The sequence below is a fragment of the Delphinapterus leucas genome, chromosome 2, assembly GCF_059928025.1.
Source record: "Delphinapterus leucas isolate spDelLeu-1000000601 "Yukka" chromosome 2, BTC_Dleu_Yukka2, whole genome shotgun sequence".
Classification (NCBI taxonomy): Eukaryota; Metazoa; Chordata; class Mammalia; order Artiodactyla; family Monodontidae; genus Delphinapterus; species Delphinapterus leucas.
Genome location: NC_143130.1, coordinates 105,312,050 through 105,330,632, shown reverse-complemented (window position 1 = coordinate 105,330,632; position 18,583 = coordinate 105,312,050). Strand labels below are relative to the sequence as shown.

General features: G+C 44.5%; 4 non-coding genes across 4 annotated transcripts; 3 read left to right on the top strand and 1 right to left on the bottom strand.

The window, feature by feature from the left end:
* Window positions 1-8,589: 8,589 nt before the first annotated feature.
* On the top strand, window positions 8,590-8,662 carry TRNAT-UGU (transfer RNA threonine (anticodon UGU)). Its single transcript has one exon. It is a non-coding gene; the product is annotated as a tRNA-Thr (tRNA).
* A 328-nt stretch (window positions 8,663-8,990) lies between these two features.
* TRNAP-AGG (transfer RNA proline (anticodon AGG)) lies at window positions 8,991-9,062 on the top strand. Its single transcript has one exon. It is a non-coding gene; the product is annotated as a tRNA-Pro (tRNA).
* A 3,398-nt stretch (window positions 9,063-12,460) lies between these two features.
* TRNAL-AAG (transfer RNA leucine (anticodon AAG)) lies at window positions 12,461-12,542 on the bottom strand. The gene has a single exon. It is a non-coding gene; the product is annotated as a tRNA-Leu (tRNA).
* Window positions 12,543-13,459: 917 nt separating this feature from the next.
* On the top strand, window positions 13,460-13,531 carry TRNAP-AGG (transfer RNA proline (anticodon AGG)). The gene has a single exon. It is a non-coding gene; the product is annotated as a tRNA-Pro (tRNA).
* The last annotated feature ends 5,052 nt before the right edge of the window (window positions 13,532-18,583 follow it).

The window sequence follows — 18,583 nt, the reverse complement described above, 5'->3', positions numbered from 1 at the left end:
AGTCAGAATGGAGAGATTGGGTCTAATTTTTTTGAAAATAGCACTCTGGGGTAGACCCATGCGTATGTAGCCTCTGAACCATTTCCCTTATGTAGGGACCAGGGTGACTGCCAGAGGGAGGTTACATCCAAGAAAGTTCCCACACCGGAAAGGAGTGGGTCCCGGGTTTCCCTGGGGTCCTGGATCCACTAGGCTCCATATCGTTTCTTTCGAATGGAGTAGAGGGAAGGCTAAGTAAAGTTGCAGAAGTGATCCCGGGGATCCCCAGCACCCAAGTGGGATCTCGTACCCGTCAATGACCTCTAGTAGGCGCTAAAAGTCCTGAGTTACACGTTACATATATTCTTTGCTGTTTCTGATTGACCATGTCTGGGTCTCCGGATGCAGAAATTCTCCTAGGAGTCTAATTAAAGTTTCCTAACTTCCTAACTCTTACTCTCCTCCTCGATCACTCATAAAAAACACCCTGCTCTTGCCTCCCCTTGCCCAAGGGCTCTCCGAAGTCCTTCCGTGGTGGCTTGAGGGGTCGGGGTCAGGGGTGCTTAGAGAGAGGCAAAATTGTTCTTCACTGGATCTTCACGGGGCGAAGGTCCTGCTAGTTCCCGTCTTTGCTTCCAGGAAGGGAGTGGGGGCCGATGGACAGAAAAGAAGTACTAGAAAAGCTGCTTGGAAATAGGGCTCAGGGAGCACCGGATGAATTTAGGACCGAGGCCGGGAAGTGGGAGTGGCGAGTGGGAGAAGGCTGGGGCCGGTTTAGGAAGGGGCTCCCAGGGTCCGAGGCCGGAGGCGGGCTCTCCTCGGGCTCCCCATCAACCCTCCACCCCCTCCAGTCCCGGCTGCCCTCTGAACCAAGTCCCCTCCACCCCGCCCCCGTCTCACCCCCGCCCACACCGGGTTATGCCCACCCTGGTCGCTCCGCTTCGTCCTCTCGTTCCCTCCCTCTGGTCCCAGTTGATAGGCAATCTGAGCTCCCGGGGCAGAGCTGGATGTCTACCCTTGGGCTCCAACTAAGTTCTCTTTCTCTCCAGAAGCTACCGGAGTCAGGAGCGAGGCGCACGCTCGGAGATGGTTAGCGGCGAAGGCCAGCTAGTCTAGCGGAATGGGCAAAGTTGTGGTTTCTATGTTCCACATCACTGGAGATGGAGGGGTTCAAGTAGCCATCGCCAGCCCCTTTGGCTGAAGGGTACGACTTCTGAGAACTTCACTTTGTGTTTTCACACTTTTTGAGAATCCTCAGATAAAAGCGAATGTGAGCTTATTGCCTCCAGCAGTACACGCAAGTCTTTGCAACACGCCACAGCAATGGAAAGACTGATGCTAATCTCAAATTGGAGAGAACCTGGAAATCCTGTGCAACCACACACGTTTTGTGCATAAGATGAGGAAGCATCAATTTGAAAGACAGAAAAGGCCTGGGGCTCTTTATTCCTTGAAAGGAGGTAGGGAGTGGATGGGAGGAGAGAGAACAAGTATTGATATTTAAAATATCAATATTTATTGAACTATTTTGTCTAGTACTGAACCAGGCAAGAGACTCGGGGTCTATGGGTTGGTCTTGGGAAGCCTCATACTGATGAGATGATGAAGTGAGATTATATAGTCATATTTAAGTCTCTGTTAGTGCTAATTTGATAAACATGCACATTTAAGTAAACCACAGTTTCTGTAAATGTTTTGACTTCTTTTTAAAAATACAGATTCAAAAAACTACGAGATTCTCATAAGGTGGAAGTGACCTGAGCCCTTGATTTTTGTGTTTTTTTTTTTTTTTTTTTTTTAGTGCTAGGTCAGGCAGTAAAAGGAACCAGCTAACAAGAAAGAACCTGGTCATTATAGCAGAGCTCCTTTTGATCCCAGGGGGCTGCATGTTCAGGCTCCACAAACTGACAGACTTCAAAGCACTTTCTTATCAGGACAAAGTACCACACTCTCATATCCCAGGCTGAGTCTCCTTTACTAACCAGCGTGCCTGGCTTCCCCTATTCAATCACCTGATGTTGCTTGAGCACTCACTGCCTGTCTTGAACTTACTGGATCCTTCATTGGGGGAGGATCCTTGATCCATTCCCCACAGAAGTGGACCACCCATTGGGTTACACAGAGACCTGAAAGCCAGAAGTCTCAGCTTTCCTAGAGGAGTGCCAACCTTGCCAAATACTTAATTGTCCATTATCTGAAGACATTTGGAGTGATGCCTGATAAAGATAAAATGTGCTGTGTTTGTCTGGCACATGCCTGTTCCTTCAGTTTTCAGTGTGGGATACTAGTATTTTAGGCTCTAGCATTCTGCAATATTACTGGAGAATTTAACCTTAGATTTCCTGCTATCTATACCTTGGCAATAGTCCAGGTGATGAAAATGTATATAAAAGCAGGAAATTTACCTCAAAGTCTTGATGCTCAAAGTGTAGTCTAAGGACCAGCAGCATCAGCATCTCCTGGTAATTGATTAGAAATGCAGAATCTCAGGCCTATGAATTGGCATCTTAACAAATTCCTCAAAGGTTAGAGAATTTTTACAAGTACTCTATGTTTCAATCTATGTTTCAACTGTCCTATGCTCAAATAGGGCATTTGAAAGTTTCCACCAGACTTGCACTACGTTGCAATACCTCAACAGGCCTCTCCTAAAAATAAGAATTAAGAATAGAAATATAGGGTTTCCCTGGTGGCGCAGTGGTTGAGAGTCAGCCTGCCAATGCAGGGGACACGGGTTCGTGCCCCGGTCCCGGAAGATCTCACATGCCCCGGAGCGGCTGGGCCCGTGAGCCATGGCCGCTGGGCTTGCGCACCCGGAGCCTGTGCTCCGCAACGGGACAGGCTGCAACAGTGAGAGGCCCGCGTACTGCAAAAAAAAAAGAATAGAAACATAACTTCACTACCATATTACACCTAACAACATTTATAATAACTCTATGTAATCAAATTTCCCCAATTGGCTCCCTCCAATTATTTTTTAATCTAGGTTCAAACAATATTTCTCATTGCATTTAGTTTTAATGTTTCTTTAGTCTCTTTTAATCTAGAAAATTCCCCTCCTCTCAGCCTCTCTTTTTTCATGGCAGTTGTCTTATAGGAGGTCTCTCTGTAAACCTCTCTCCCTAGCTCCAGTAGAGAGCCATCCAGGTATTGGTCTGGCTCCTTTCTGCATGTACTATAAAAATCTCACTAAAAATTAAATACGGTAAATAATATGTTCCTTTTGATGGATGTATCAGATAGTCTTTTCAGCATTTATTGAGCCCCTACTTAAATACTTAGCTTTTTTGTGGTCTCATATGTTTATCACATTGACCATTACACTAATGCAAAGTACTGCGACGTATTTATACTTATGAATTTTCTAAAATAACTGTTCAAAGAAAAAGGAGAGAAGGGAAAGGAAATCCCTTCCCTTATTTTCAACAGGGAAAATTAAGCCTCTTACTTTAAATTTTTATTTGTCCTTACAATGTTTACTGGAGTTTATGGAAGAGGTGGGACAAAAGGGAGCAATCTCACCAGATTGATTGCCTCTGCAAGCTTCAGGTGAAAAGAAATGCAACCCTGAACTAGGGCATGGTCAGCAGAATGGAAAGATGAAGCTTATGAGACATTCTTTATTCTTTGTTTCTGTTCATCCTGCTGGTAGCAATAACATCCTTCCCCTGCCCTGACTCAGTCCCTGCAAAATATTATAATAGTCTGGCTGCTTTGGGTTTAAGAAGATCAAGTCTGATGTACATTTGATTTTATTCTTTGATGTCTCTACTACCTTTCCCAGCTTCTGATTCCAATACAGCAGAGTACCAAGTGCTCAAGTCTTGGTCAGCTTGGGCACACAAGAGTGATTATAATGGATTTAGGCACTTAGAATTAGGCTAGTGGGGAACATCTACCAAGAGGCATTTTTGAAACTGAGAAATAGGATCTTCCTTTGGCCCTTCAAGGTAGCACACAACCCACAGATAAATCTGCACTCACCATTTCGTCAGGTTTGGGGAGGTGCAGAAAATAAACAAGTTTACATCCCTGCTTGTAGGGAGCTTGCCATTGAATAAAAGAAGATACCTCCTTCTCCTTCTGTAATACATACAATATAAATCTAGAAGAATGAATATGCATGCACACACACACACACACACACACACACAGTGGTTAGGTGGCAACACAAGTAGTGACTGAGGATTGCCATAGTGAGCGCAGCCTCAGTTTCCCAAGGGTGAGAGGTCTGTGGAAACCGAAGAAAATAAATTTAAGAAAGCACAAATTGAGGCAAGTACAACTTTTTTTTTTTTGGCTAAAGTTTTACAAAGCCATGTTCCTTGATATTTTATATAAATAATCTATGTACCTTAGAAATCAGTCTGCCTATCCATAGATGTACTTGGATGTTGCTAAGGTGAATAATTGACTGGGCTCTGGTAATTGTGCCTACTTTTCTATATTAATCCTTGACTTTTTAAGGTACTTTATGGTCAATGAAGCTGAAAATTACAGGGTCTTCACCCAACGAGATCAAGGAGGTCTCTTCACAGATGTAGAGAACAAATGTATGGACACCAAGGGGGGAAAGTGGCAGGGAGAGGATGGTGGTGTGATGAATTGGGAGATTGGGATTGACATATATATACTAGTATGTATAAAATGGATAACTAATAAGAACCTGCTGTATAAAAAAATAAATAAAATAAAATTCCCCCCCCAAAAAAGAGGAGGTCTCTTTCATGAACAAAAGCTTCTTGAGTGGTACACAATGCATTTTCATGCAAATAGATAAAATAATCTTATTAGACTTCATTCTTTCTGCTTGGGTAATTAAAAATTTAATTTTTCCTACAGCCTAGACATCTGTCCTGGAAAATTATTGGGTTCCTCAGAGTATTAAAAATCTGTGAGGTAGTGTTTCTGACAAAAATATGTAAGCTGAATCCAGTCATGAAGAAATCATCAAAGTCAAATGTTAAATTGAATCTAATATATGGAAATAATCAGACAAATCTAGAATGTGAGACCTCCTGTAAGACAACTGCCATGAAAAAAGAAAGGCTGAGCGAAGGGGAATTTTCTAGACTTAAAGAGACTTTAAAACTAAACACAATGAGAAATATGGTTTGAATATAGATTTTTTTTAAAAAATTAGAGGGAACCAATTGGGGAAATTTGAAAATAGGGACTGTTAGATTACATAGAGTTATTATAAATGTTGTTAGGTGTGATATGGTACTGAAGTTATGCTTCTATTCTTAATTCTTATTTTGGGAGATGCCTGTTGAGGTATTTAGGTATGAAGGATCATAGATATTAGATACAAAACAAACAAGGTTATTATCCCTGTTTCTTGGGAGCTTGCACTTGAGTAAAAGAAAATATCTTCTCCTTTTGTAATAATACAATATAAACTTAAAAGAATGAATGTGCATACACACACACACTATGGCAACACAAGTAGTAAATGTGGCAACTGTTTATAATTAGTGATTCTAAATTAGGGGTATACAGGTATTACTGTACTGTTTTTTTCAACTTTCCTCTAGTGGCAGATTGAATATACAAATGGACAAAGGTCAGACCATATATAACAATGGAACTCTGGCCCACAGCCTGCAGAAATCAGCTCAGGAAACCAATCCATTATCTACCAGCTCAGGAAGCCAGCCTACCATCTTTAAGTCAGACTTGTAGGAACTCTGACCACTATGTCTAGTAAGAGTCCGGGAAGCCAAACAATAACCCCTGTAACAGCTCCAAATGGCCAGGAATTGATTAGTAACAGCCTTCCTGATACTAGTCCCTGCTTCCAACTTAGGATCAACCAGACAAAGTCAAATATGCATCCCGAACCAATCACATAGGATACCTGGCTTCTAGTTAACCCACCTGCGGCTTCCCTAGGCCAGCAGCCTCCAATCAGGGCACCTGAGTGTGGGAAGCAGTCAGCCTTGAGAGCAGGCTGCGGACGTGCCAGGCATGTCGCCGCTGCTCGAAGGGACTGTCCCTACTTGTTCCCCTCCTTGTTCCATTCCATGGGAGATAAATCACCAGGGCCCAGAGATCAGAGAGGATGTAAAATGAGACAAGCAAAGCTGTCTGCCCCCTGCACGTGCAGGTTATTTTTGATGATTCTGGGTTTATGGGTTTTCTCCCAGGGAAGTTAACCTTGAGCCGAGACAGTCTTCAGATAATGTAAACCACCGTCTGGCAACCTTCCCTTTTCTAGTCTATATAATCTGCAACTGTAGCACAATAAAATTTGCCTTGCAACCATCAGTTGTCTTGGTCCTTCTGACCCCATTCGTCGGTGCTGTTTCAGTTCCTCACCGCTTCCCTACCGGCTCTGGTCGGTTTGGTCTTCTTCGTCCGGCTGGTCCGCGGCACCTGAGCCTTCCCTTTTTCCTCTATAACGCTTTTTCACTCCTGAGTCTACCTTTGAGTGTCTGCCAAAACGCAAGTAATGGTGGCTGACTCCCTCGCAACAGCAAGCTCTGAATAAATAGCCTTTGCTTGTTCTCATTTAGTTGGTCTTCATTTATTTCCACTCTAGGGTTAAAATTCTGCAAAAAAAAAGTTGAGGGGAAATGGAAGAAATACAAACAAAAAAGTAATGAAAAATATTCCTGAGATCTCTACTAGAGTCAAGTTGTTTCAGAGACGAGCTTCTGATATCCAGAGCACACTGGGACATGTCCATATTTGATATTGCTCTCTGGGTCTAATAAACTAGTGGGAAGGACTCTTGGAACCTTCTAGAATCAGACAGGCCAACCAAAGTGAGCAGTGGGCAGTGGCTGGGAGAATGAGGGAGATTGACCTAAGGTCGTGGACAACCTTCAGGGATAGGAGATAGGTGGAATAGAAGTAAGCTTGCTGAATTGTGACAGGTGAGGATGAGGAAACAGATTCTAGGAAAAGGTCCAAGGAGCCAAGACTACAACCAGAGAATAACGAGTAAAGAGAGGAGGAGAAACAGCATGGGGGAGGGGATGAGAGAGCTGCGGGGGACAGAGTTTTGACTCTAGCAATTTTGCAGAAGGCCTGTCTCTTCAAAAATAGTAACGATAATAAAGATGATTGATAATAATGAACCTTGTTTACAAAACTAGGTCACTGTGACTCTGCAAGGCTGAAAAACTGCCCCAGGTGTTCTCTGACCACTACACCATATACTCAGTTTAACACTCACCAACATAACACATCGCCCGTGATTCAGAGCGTTGATTCGATATTCCTGCTGTTTCCTTAAGGATTATGATGTCTGTCTTCAGGTTCAAAGAGGTTATCATGCTGAGCACCTTGGAGGTTTCCTCCAGTAAAATGCCTTGTGTAGGCAAATGGGGTACAGCAACCTGATTCTTGATTCTCACGGGCACAGCAGTCAGTTAAAACAAAGCCTCGTAGTTCCATTGGGTGGAGGGTTGGGGGAGTGGAGGATATTGCCTGGTGTAGAAAGACTGAAGGTTGAACACCAAGGGAGTGTTGGGAGGAGCAGTTCTTGTCAAGCCACAGAAGATCTATTACATTCTTGGCCCTGGGCAGTTGTACACCTTCATCTCACCTTAGGACAACAGTGTGATGCTTCCCCATGACTCATCCCTGAACCTAGACTATCTGCCATAAAGGCCTTACTTAATCTGTCTAAATAGGGAATTTCTCTTCCTTATAAATTTGTAAGGTCAGTGTCACCATGTTTTACATTTATGCAACGAAAATGAAAGGAGACAATGAGCCATGAGCTTTCAGATTTCTTACAGACTTCATGATTTTTGACAAATGACATTAAAAAATAGTGAGTGCTCTAGCAGGCCTGTGGTCAGAGGATCTAAACCTTACTAAACAGAAGTGGCTCGCTTCTTGGGCTTGTGTGAATCAGTGCCTTTTCCCCAGTGTTCTAGTCTATGACTATATTTGCAGTAAGAAATAGGTACAAGATTTTTTGTACCTATTTAAATAAATAAAATTTTAGTTCCTGTTTACTAGCTTACAAAAACAGGGTCTCTAAAAAGTGAAAACACAATCCTTTAAAAAAAATTGTATTATTTTCAAACCAAAGATATATGTAAATCCATATGTCTTTAAGGAAGGATTAAAATCTTCCTCCCCAGCACCTCTTTTCCATGCTTGCTCCTAACCCTGGACCTTTGTTTGAGAGGGAGGTATTAATTCCAATACACAAGGGTATGGGGCTCTGTTCAGAAAGGACAAAACCGCGTGGTAAACCTCTTCTCACCTGCTCCGCAGATTTTACCACTATATTAAGGGAAGAGAGTGCACCATAACCTCCCTGCCCATCAGATAACCTCTATATGCGCCTCTTAATTCTCAGGTGTGTCTCCCGTGTGCCCAGGTATCTAGAGTTCTTGTATTATGCATCCTTTCTGGGCACCAGAGGCGCAGACGTCGATGTCTCAGCAGAGTATCAAGATAAGGGACTAGAAGACAGCCTAGTAGTGGCTCTGCTCCAAGTGGAGCCTTTTTGAGAGGTTGACAGGACATGGAAAAATTTCAGTTTTGTAGAATGTCTTGGAGTCAAAATTCTATTTCATTTGACAGATGCCAGGCGTACTGAATACATCTATAATATGGAAAATACAGAGGAGCACTTCGGGCGGAGGCTCCATAGCTCAGGGGTTAGAGCACTGGTCTTGTAAACCAGGGGTCGCGAGTTCAAATCTCGCTGGGGCCTTCTGGATCATTTTTCCCTCCGAGGCCTCAAAGCGGCAGGGGCCGAAAGACTGTGCCAATGCGGCGGTGCTCGGCAGATACCACCTCTCCTCGGCAGCGCCTGAGAGGATGTTCAGGCAAAATGGACGCATAATAGTTCCCTTGCTGCTCACCCGGTCTGGATCCACCATAGCTGCTGATAAATGCCTCTCAGCGGCGTGAGGCTTGTGCAAGCTGGCGTAACAAACACGCATTCCTGCCAGTAGAAGGCTCTCAGGTTCACATTTCTTTGAAAAACGCCTAGTGACGTGAGTGAGCCTTGGGGCCGAATTAAAAATCGGGAAAAGGGTGGCTCGTTGGTCTAGGGGTATGATTCTCGCTTAGGGTGCGAGAGGTCCCGGGTTCAAATCCCGGACGAGCCCCGTTTTCCTGCTTCTAATAAATAACGTATTTCATTTCTAATAAACAACTTATTTAATATACGTCTGTTACAGCATTTTGTTTACTCTGCTTTGAAAAGTTGAGCAAAGGCCCCCGAGGATGTGAAATAGCAAAGTTAGGGACAGCTCCAAGTTATCTATTGAATTCTGTCTGACGAAGCGGTTCGCCACTCTCCCCGGCGGGTAGGCGGACGTGGCAGTTTCGAGAGCGGGTAAGTCTCTTGACCTCTCAGTGCATCGGCTGTGGAATGGAAATGGTAACACTTTCCCTTTCCCTGCCTACCTCCAGGGACCCCGTTCAGTAAAATAAAATAGTGTTTGGGAGACTGCTTGGCAACTTCAAATAGTGCTAAATACGGGGGTCTGTTCCCCATCCCCCCCGCCCCCCCCAAGGGAACTGGGATCTCAAACATACTAACATAATCACCATTTTATGAGTGTGATAATTATCGTTTAAAGGAGTTTTTATGTATTATCATATAGTGTCGTGTCTTTTCTTTCTCCTCCCCCCCACCTCCGCCTCTTTTAAAAAAAAAACACTCCTGTGGAGTAGGGAACGAATTCTGTTAACTCTAGCAGAGCAGCAGAGAAAGGAGGGAATGTAAATCCCCAAAGGCAAATTTTAAAGGCTAAATTTTTAAAAAATGTTTTGTGGACCCTTATCAACTTTCTTTATTAAGTGAATAACTATTACAGAAAAGAATAACTCCTTTAGAAGTGAACTATATCCCCTTCCTGCAGCCAGTTCACCGACATCCACACTCATATTCTCTGTCTTCCCTCCTGTTTCAAGGCTCATCTTTGTCATCTCCTATTTAAGGCAACTCCTTCACTTTCTCATCAGATGAATCCCCTTTGCTCTCCCTTACTCAAGGGCTTGATTTCTGCAATCAACATTCCCTGCTACAGCCCCTAACACACAACAACTATTTGTCCCAGTGTGCAAGATCATTCCCATCAGCATACAAACATAGCATCTCCAAGTCCTTCAAGATCATAATCAGACTTTTATCTCCACCACTCCACGGAGATCACTCTTGTCAAGGTCACTAATGACTTTGTTTCCAAATCTAAAGGTTAGTTCTCACTCTTCATCATACTTGACTTCCCAGCAGCATAGGGATACTATACTCCTCATTTCAGGAGGCTACTTTTTAGTCTCTTTTGCTGGCCCCTGCTTTCCTGAACTGTCAATTTACAGATGTCTTCTTGTCTTCCTTTTTGGATCAGTCTACATATACTCATCCAATCATTTGGCTTTAAATACCGTCTCTATACTGATGATCCTTAAATTTGTATCATAAGACTTGACCTAGGTTTGTACATATAGTCACCTGCTTGCCCCACATGAATGAGTTATAGGTATCTGAAATTTACCATGTCTCAAATGCTACTCCTGATCTCCTGCCACTCCTCTTCCAACTGCCCTTCCACCACCATCCATGTCTCAGAAAATAGATCCATCATTCGTCCAGTTCCCCTATACATTACATCCAATCTACCCACAAAGCCTATTGGGTGTACCTTCATCCATTTCCCAACACATTCACTGCTAGTACCCTAGTCCTAGTCTCCTTCATCTTTTGACTGTACTCACACAATAGCCTTCTAACTCATCTTCCTACTTCCTCTCTACTCCCTACTCTAGAGAGCAGCCAGAATTATCCTATTAAAATACAAGCCAAAAAAAAAATCTCTTCAGTTCAAAAACATCCAGTAACTTCTCACACATAGAATATAATCCACGATCTTGCCGTTGCATGTTCTGGCCCTGACTATCCCACTGAACCCAGCTCCAATCCCCTCCTCCTCCTTCTCACTCGTTCTCCTGGCTACACTGGTCTTCTTACTATTCCTCAAATACATGGACCTTGTTTCCTATTATGGACCTTTCACTTGCTGTTTCCTCTTTCTGGAATATTATTCCTTCAGATATTCCTTCTGTGCTCAAACGCCACCTCTTTAGAGACATCTTCCTTGACCACTCTTTCCAAAATAGCCCCCAATTGTCACTAGCCCCTGTACAAATCTATTTTTCTTCACAGCATTTATCACTACTTGACACATTTATATACATTTAATTATTTCTTTTTTTCTTCTCTTTCCTCCCCTCTCAGGATGTAAGCTCAACAAGAGAAAAGATTTTGTTATGCTCGCTGCAGTACCCTCAGCACTTAGCCCTGTGTACACGTATAGTAGGTGATTAATAATGAATGAATGAATGAATGAATACTGCCATATTCCTGGGTGCACCTGCTGGCTTCCAGAAGCCACAATTAAACAGCATTTATTTTTGGCTTTTGTAGACTCAGATTGGAATCTTCCCAAAGGACAGGAACCATGGTTTTGGTTTACAATACAAATGGAGAGCCTAAATCAGTCTTCGTCTCTCCACTTTGGCCCAAGTACCCAATTCAGACTTCTCCTCAATAAAAAACTACTAAACTGCTTATCTGTGGGTAGCAGAATGACACATATCTATATTGATAATTACAGGACTTTCACATTTCTACATTTTTACTGTAGCTTTCTGTGGACAATTTGATCTTTTATTATCTAATCTTTAGTGGAATTTCAACCCAGATGGGAGAAAAGGAAGAGATAGCCCTGTGGTCTGAAATGTGGCAAAAGGTGTGTTTAAGCAATGAAAACACTTAACATTTTTTGATTGCCAAACTGTTCTAAGCACCTTACATGTGCAAACTAAGTTTTATAACATTTCCATGAGGAATCTCCACATTACACATGAAGAAACTGAGGCACGCAGAAGCTAAGCAATTTGCCTAAGGCCACACAGCTAGTAGTGTGAGAATAGGACTCTGGTGGTCTAACAGCAGCAGCGGAGCCCGGCGTTTCCACACCCACACCACATCACTACACTGCCTTCCTTTACACTGCCTTTGTTGTGTGCGTGATGATGTCTTACAATGTTCCGAGACCGTTTTCAAATAGTATGGCTTACTTTTCCAATGTGCTTTGTGAGCTTCCCTTGCGGGCAGGCATCGTTTTTCCTGTACCCCCCCAACAGTAGAGCAGTGCCAATAACAATAAAAGTGCTCATAATATGCCCTTCGGCTGAGTGAAGAAAGGCAAAGCAAAGCTTACAGGTTTATATTAAAGTCCTAGCACCTTACCAACGGGAAACCATGGATTCAAAGGCATTATTATGACCTTACGATGGTGTTAATATCTATCATTAAAGAACTTTGACTTATGAAAGACTCAGAAACATGAGAAGTCGCAAAACACTGCAAACCCAGATTCTCTATCGAGTATAGACAAGCGGTTGGACAAGAGAGGAAAGTAAATGAACTCTGTCTTTAAGTGGCAGGACCAGCGCATTCATGGCTGTGACACCCAAGAGTGTTACAAAAACCACTTGGCAGCGGTGGGATTCGAACCCACGCCCCCGAAGAGACTGGAGCCTTAATCCAGCGCCTTAGACCGCTCGGCCACGCTACCTCGTGCTAAACGCTTGCGAAGCATTTCCTGTACCCTCCACTCTCCTCCCCTTCACGCCACATGGTTCATATATTTATCTTTTTAGGAGGCTCTTCGTATACTCTTTTTTCCCCCTTTCTTCCCGATTTGTTGTGCTTTCTTTCTTCTTTGTAGCCACAGTGCTTGAGATTGATGGAAAGAGTCGTATTACACAAGCGCAGGGAGCCTCGAGTGACCCAACAACCTTTGTTAGCTCTAACGGGTACGGAGCGCCTACCTAGGCTGGTCACCCGGGAAAGTCGGGGTCCTCTCGGGCCTCGGGCGGGCTCTCCACGGAGGGCGCCACACGGCGAGAGCTTTCGCTACTTGAGATGCTGAGTCTGGGGTCCTGCGGAGAGAAGGCGCCTGGATCTTCCCGGAGGAAACACGGAAGCTCACCGGGCGGTGAGTTCCATAGCATGTAAGGCAGGGCCAGAGACGTCCCAGCCTGGCCGAGCCCAGGAACAGGTCAGTAATGTGCCGAAGCCAGAAGTCTCCGGAATTGGGCCCAGCTCTCCGGCCGACAGCGGGCAGAGAGGTCGGTACCGGTCAGGGAGACGCCCTGCTGGGAACGCGGGTCTTCTCCCCTCCCCAGTGCCACGGGATCACCCCTCAGCCTGTGACTGTTCCTGATGAGATTGCCTGCCATCATTCCCGCAGCACCTTTGGCCCACTCGGAAGCGAAAATATGCAGCGCAATTAATGTTGATCCTGAATCTTTTTTCCTAAAAAAGATGTGTGGCACTGCATTCGGAAATTTGGACGAGAGCGTGCAGTGATTTGTTCCTCCACTAGGTGTCATCCATGCCCACAGTTAGTTAGTAAAAGAAGAGTTTACAACCATGGACGCGGCGAAAAGTTTCCATACTAAAGTTTAGAAATGGAAACGCGATTTGCGTGGCTCGTTGGTCTAGGGGTATGATTCTCGCTTAGGGTGCGAGAGGTCCCGGGTTCAAATCCCGGACGAGCCCTACTTTTCCTAGCCAGCGGTCTTGGTCTTGGTCTTTACCTTACCTCCCATGAAGCCTCTGATTTATTGATGTTAAACACCATCACATTAAGCAAGCACCCTATGTAGCTACTATTACAGTATGAACACCAGTTTATAATCCACTATTGCAGATTTATATGTATCTTTAGACCAATGTTCCTTGTATTATTAATTCACGAGGATAAATGACAGATGTTATTAGGTATATTTCATACAGTATTTCTTCTACGAAATCATTATTTCTAAAGTCAACCATCATTTCTCTTTTGTAGTTTTTTTTGTTATTAGCCAGGAATTGTTCCTTCAGGACTTAGGGAGGTGTATTTTATATTAACAGCTTCGCATAACCCTCAATTTTCCTCCACTGTAAGCCTGGGGGCCCACTGGGTGCTGGGACCTCCGCAGGTCAGCAAGTGCGACGACGTGTCTCGTCAAAGAAAGCCTGGACTCCCTCCCTCAGTCAAGCCTAACATTCCAGGGCCCTTGGGTGTGTGCGTCGGGGTACGGGAGTCGCTGGTAATGCAGCACCCAGGGAGTGAACTTCTCAACAGGGACGCTCAAGCCTGCCTGCAGATGAGGCTTAACCTGTAAAACGATTTAACCATTCACTGCGGTGTCCAACACCGAACCAATTACATTGGAGTCTTTGAGGATGGGGTCCCCACATGGTTATGCCCTTCACCCCTACTCGCTCCCTACCTGCTGGGTATGCAGTGTTCACATCCTCTTATTTCAGTCTGATGTGCCCTGACTCACCTGATGAACAAGACCCAGAAACCACAGGTATTTTTCACCTCACTCTTAATTATTCTCCTGAGTATTTAACTTCTAGTACCTCTTCAGACATATGGAAGAACTGTGAAACAAATAATCTTGGAATCATCTTTTAGTGCTTCCTCTTATAACCTTCGGTCAGTCCTGTAACAAATGATGTTGGCTGTACTTTTAGAATATTTCCAGAGTCCAAACACCTCTCACCACCTCCTCCACCACCTTTGTAATCCAAGGCACAACGACCTCTCCCCTGCACTAGTGCAGTAGCCCCTTAGCAAGCCTCCCTGGTTGGCCCTGGTGTCTATTCTCAACATAGCACAGATGCAACCAAGTAGGACCCTATGGGACCTTCCCGGGACAGGCCTTCCCCCATATCCTCTGCTTTAGCTCCTCTCTGAAATACCTAGATAACAGTATTTGATGCACATTTCCAGAGTTGTTTCCAGAGTTGTTTTACAGATGTGAAACCGCACCCCCCAAATGGAAGATGTTAACTACTTGATGGTCATGAGCACACAGCCCCAGGCCTCCTGGAGCCTAAGGACTGATAATGTTAACCCCTGTGACACCGCTCTGTTTCCTCACCATCAGCCAATCAGAGAACTGTGCATGAGCTGATCACGTACCCTGCGACCACCCTCCCTCACCTGGCTTTCAAAAATCCTTTGCCGAAACCCTTCAGAGAACTCGGATTTTTTAGAGCAAGAGCCAGCCGGCTCCTTGCGTGGCCCTGCAATAAACCTTTCTCTTGCTCCAAACTCCGACATTTCAGTTTGTCTGGCCTCACTGTGCATTGGGCACATGAACTTGTGCTAACATTGGGCACATGAACTTGTCCTATTAAAGCCTAGGACAGAGCTGATCATTGCTCTGCTTAAAATCCTTTGATGCATCTCCATTTCATTTCATATAATATTAAAACTCCTTGCCATGGCTTTAAAAATCTCTACATGACTTCACCATTTCTTGGACTCCCCTCACTTTTTTGACCTCATCTCCTACCGTCTCTCCCTTTGTCAGCTGTCTTCCCACTACATTAGCCTCTAGTACTCCTCAGAGATTCCCACCTCAGTAACTTTGCACATGCTCTTCTCTCTGCTTTGAATCTTATCCGCTTCATATCTGCATGGCTCTGACCACTGTGCATGAAATAGCACCCCTTTGCTCTCTACTCCCCCTTCTCTACTTTAATTTTCTTCTTTGCACGTACCACCACCTGACTTCTGCTGCTGCTCCCGCTTTGTTGAATTCTCCCTCCCCAACCACGAGAATGGAAGCTCCGCAAGAACAGGACATAGTTGTTGCTGTTGTTTTTTTTACTGCCAAAGCCTCCTGTTCAGAGGCTGGAACAGTTCTTAACACCTAATAAATACTTGTTTAATGAATTGTGTGAATTGTTTTATTTTACTTATTTATTTATTTATTGCCACAGAGCAGAGTCCTAACCACTGGAAGTCAGGGAATTCTCTGTGTGAATTGTTTTAAATCAAAAAGGAATCCCGGATCCTGGACACAGAGGGGAATAAGGAGCATGGAGGTATTGGGGACTTGAATAGAGGGCTCTTGCAGTATGGGTTATCCACTGTGTGTGCCACCCTCTGGGAAAGGCTGAGGGAGGGCCATGCCTGAAATATATCTCTAGCAGCTCTCCTTCTCGGCCACAGTGTGGACCTGTGAATGCTTTACAGAAGGGTTGAAAAGTTCTCCCAACTGGACATAAAGAAAGGCACAAAGTAGGCTCTCGCAGCTGTAAGTTGCGTATCAGCACCATTGACTTCTGTTGCAAACTTTCTCCAGGCAGAGATGCTGAAGTACAGGGCTGCTTCAGGCTTCCATGGCTTTGGGCAAATTCTGAACCAGATAGTGTTTTGAGGTCACTCTGTAGGGTTGCATTTAGCCATTCTGTAAAAGTATGTAAAACAAGTGACTTAACAAGATGAGGAACAAAAGTCCATAAAAGGGAGACTGCAGAGGAGAGGAACAAAGTTAGGGAAGGAGGTGTATAACCCAGCAGGACTTCATCAGCTTCACTTGACCAGGTTTTGTGATGAGGGATCACTCTGAGTATGAGTCCTAAGGAGACATTGCTCACATGTGGGGAGAATGCCGGCAGGAGTATATGAAACAGAGGGTGAAAAGCTGTTGATGGTCACAAAGTACATGTGAATAGGCAGTGTCTCTGCTGCTCTCAGGAGCTATGACCGCAAGTTGAAATCTGCCCCCTTGTGGACAAACAAAATATTACCACGGGTCTTCCCTTTAAGGTCTTGCAGATTAAAAATTAATTCCTAGGGACCTCATTACTTTTTGCTGATCCTTCCATGTGCATTACAGGCAGGTGGAACTTATAGGGGAGAGAGCTGTGTTATTGTCCGGGGAGATGGTGTTCATGGGATTAAGCTGAACTACTTATTAAAGTAGATGGCATCCCATGGCAATAGAGGGAAAGCAGAAAACAGAGCTAGCATCCACTAGCAAAGCTCTTGAGTTGCTTTCAACAGCTAAAGGTGAGAGTTAAGAGTGACAATCACAGATTTAAAGTCTTCAGGTAGAAGTGAATCAACACTTTTCTTTCCTTTTATTGATCTTTCTGATCTTATGTCCATATGGTGCTACAGGGTCCCACCAAAAGTATCAAAAAGGATTGTTAAGTTTTGCAAAGGATAGCTTTTTGATACTATTGTTAAAGAACAAAATCTAGTTCTTTTAGGACATTTACTCATGGATTCTTCCATTCAATCAGTATTTAAAGAGTATTTTTTGAGCAAACATTTGTTGAACATTTGTTGTATTCCAGGCACTATGCTTGGAGCAGAGATTACTTCAGGGAACCAGACAGATGTGGTTTCTGCCCTCATGAAACAATCAAATAGTTTTTCAAGAACCAAGAAATACAGTTAATTTATTATGCTAGTGATAAGGGCCACAAAGGAAAAGTACAGAGTGTGACACAAGCAAAACAGAGGCTGTTCACTTCCCCTGGGGTTTCTGGGAAGGCTTGTCTAAGGAAAGGAGGCACACACAGGATTTAAGCAGGTAGAATGGGGAGGGGTGAATGGAGTAAGGAACATAATGAGGAAACTAGGTGTTAAAACCTTGAGTTGGGAGGAAGCCTGATGAGTTCAGGGGACTGAAAAGGGGAGTGTAAGGAGATAGACAGAGAGAGGAAGGGTGGTTTGGGTGAGGCTCCCTTGCAAGGCCTGGTAGGCAGCGGTAGGGACTGTGGTCATTATTTTAAGACTTACGGGAAAAAAAAAAAGACTTATGAAAAGCTATTGACACCGTTTAGGTGGGTGTGTGGGTGGAGAGCACAGGCACAGAACTAGATTTGTGTTTTACAAAGATTACTGTGATATAGTAGGGTTTGCACAAAAAGCCATGGGGACCCCTGTTTCAGCTTTCTAGTAAGCAAGCACAGAGCCCTGCATCAGGGAAGGTTATGACCGAATGTGTGTTATCCACTCTAAAATTGTTCTCTGTTTTTATCTTGTGCATTCCACCAACTCTGCCAGCTCCCAGAGCCACTTCCACAAAGGAAGTCAGTGAGGCCCGTGGAATGCAGGTCAGGGTCACAGAGCTAGTTAGTGGCAAAGTCAGTATGAAGATAGGAACCTCGCTTTCATGACTCCCAGACCATTTTGTTCTAGCTGGAGACTTTTGAAAAGGAAGGGTGTTTTTTTGTTGGTGGTGGGTTTGCGGAGCACAGGCTCCGGATGCGCAGGCTCAGCGGCCATGGCTCACGGGCCCAGCCGCTCCGCGGCACGTGGGATCTTCCAGGACCGGGACACGAACCCGTGTCCCCTGCATCGGCAGGCGGACTCTCAACCACTGCGCCACCAGGGAAGCCCTGTTTGCTTATTTTTTATTGCATCTGGGTTCTTTAGGGCCTTGGTGATTATTTGCTGGTTAGCCATCATTCATTCATCTGCTTTCAAGGAATCTTATCTGATTTTCAGGGAAGCTGGAACTGGCCCCCAAGAGGAGAGCAGAGCTGGGAATGGCAGGACAGCTGTGAATGTGCTTGGAGGTGCTGTAGGGGAAAGCTGGGTTAATGCTCCTTCCTCGATGAGGATTCAGAGGAAACTGTTGAGGGCTCAGCCTGGGGACACACATAAGAAGCCAGGTATGCTATGATCAAAGCATTCTCAGAAGTAGGAAACTGAAGGGCCTACCAAGCAGCTGTTTGATATGGTTACGGCAACCTGACCTCCCCTGGCCTATCACCTGGTGGCTGTCATTTGTGGAATACAAGTAAAAT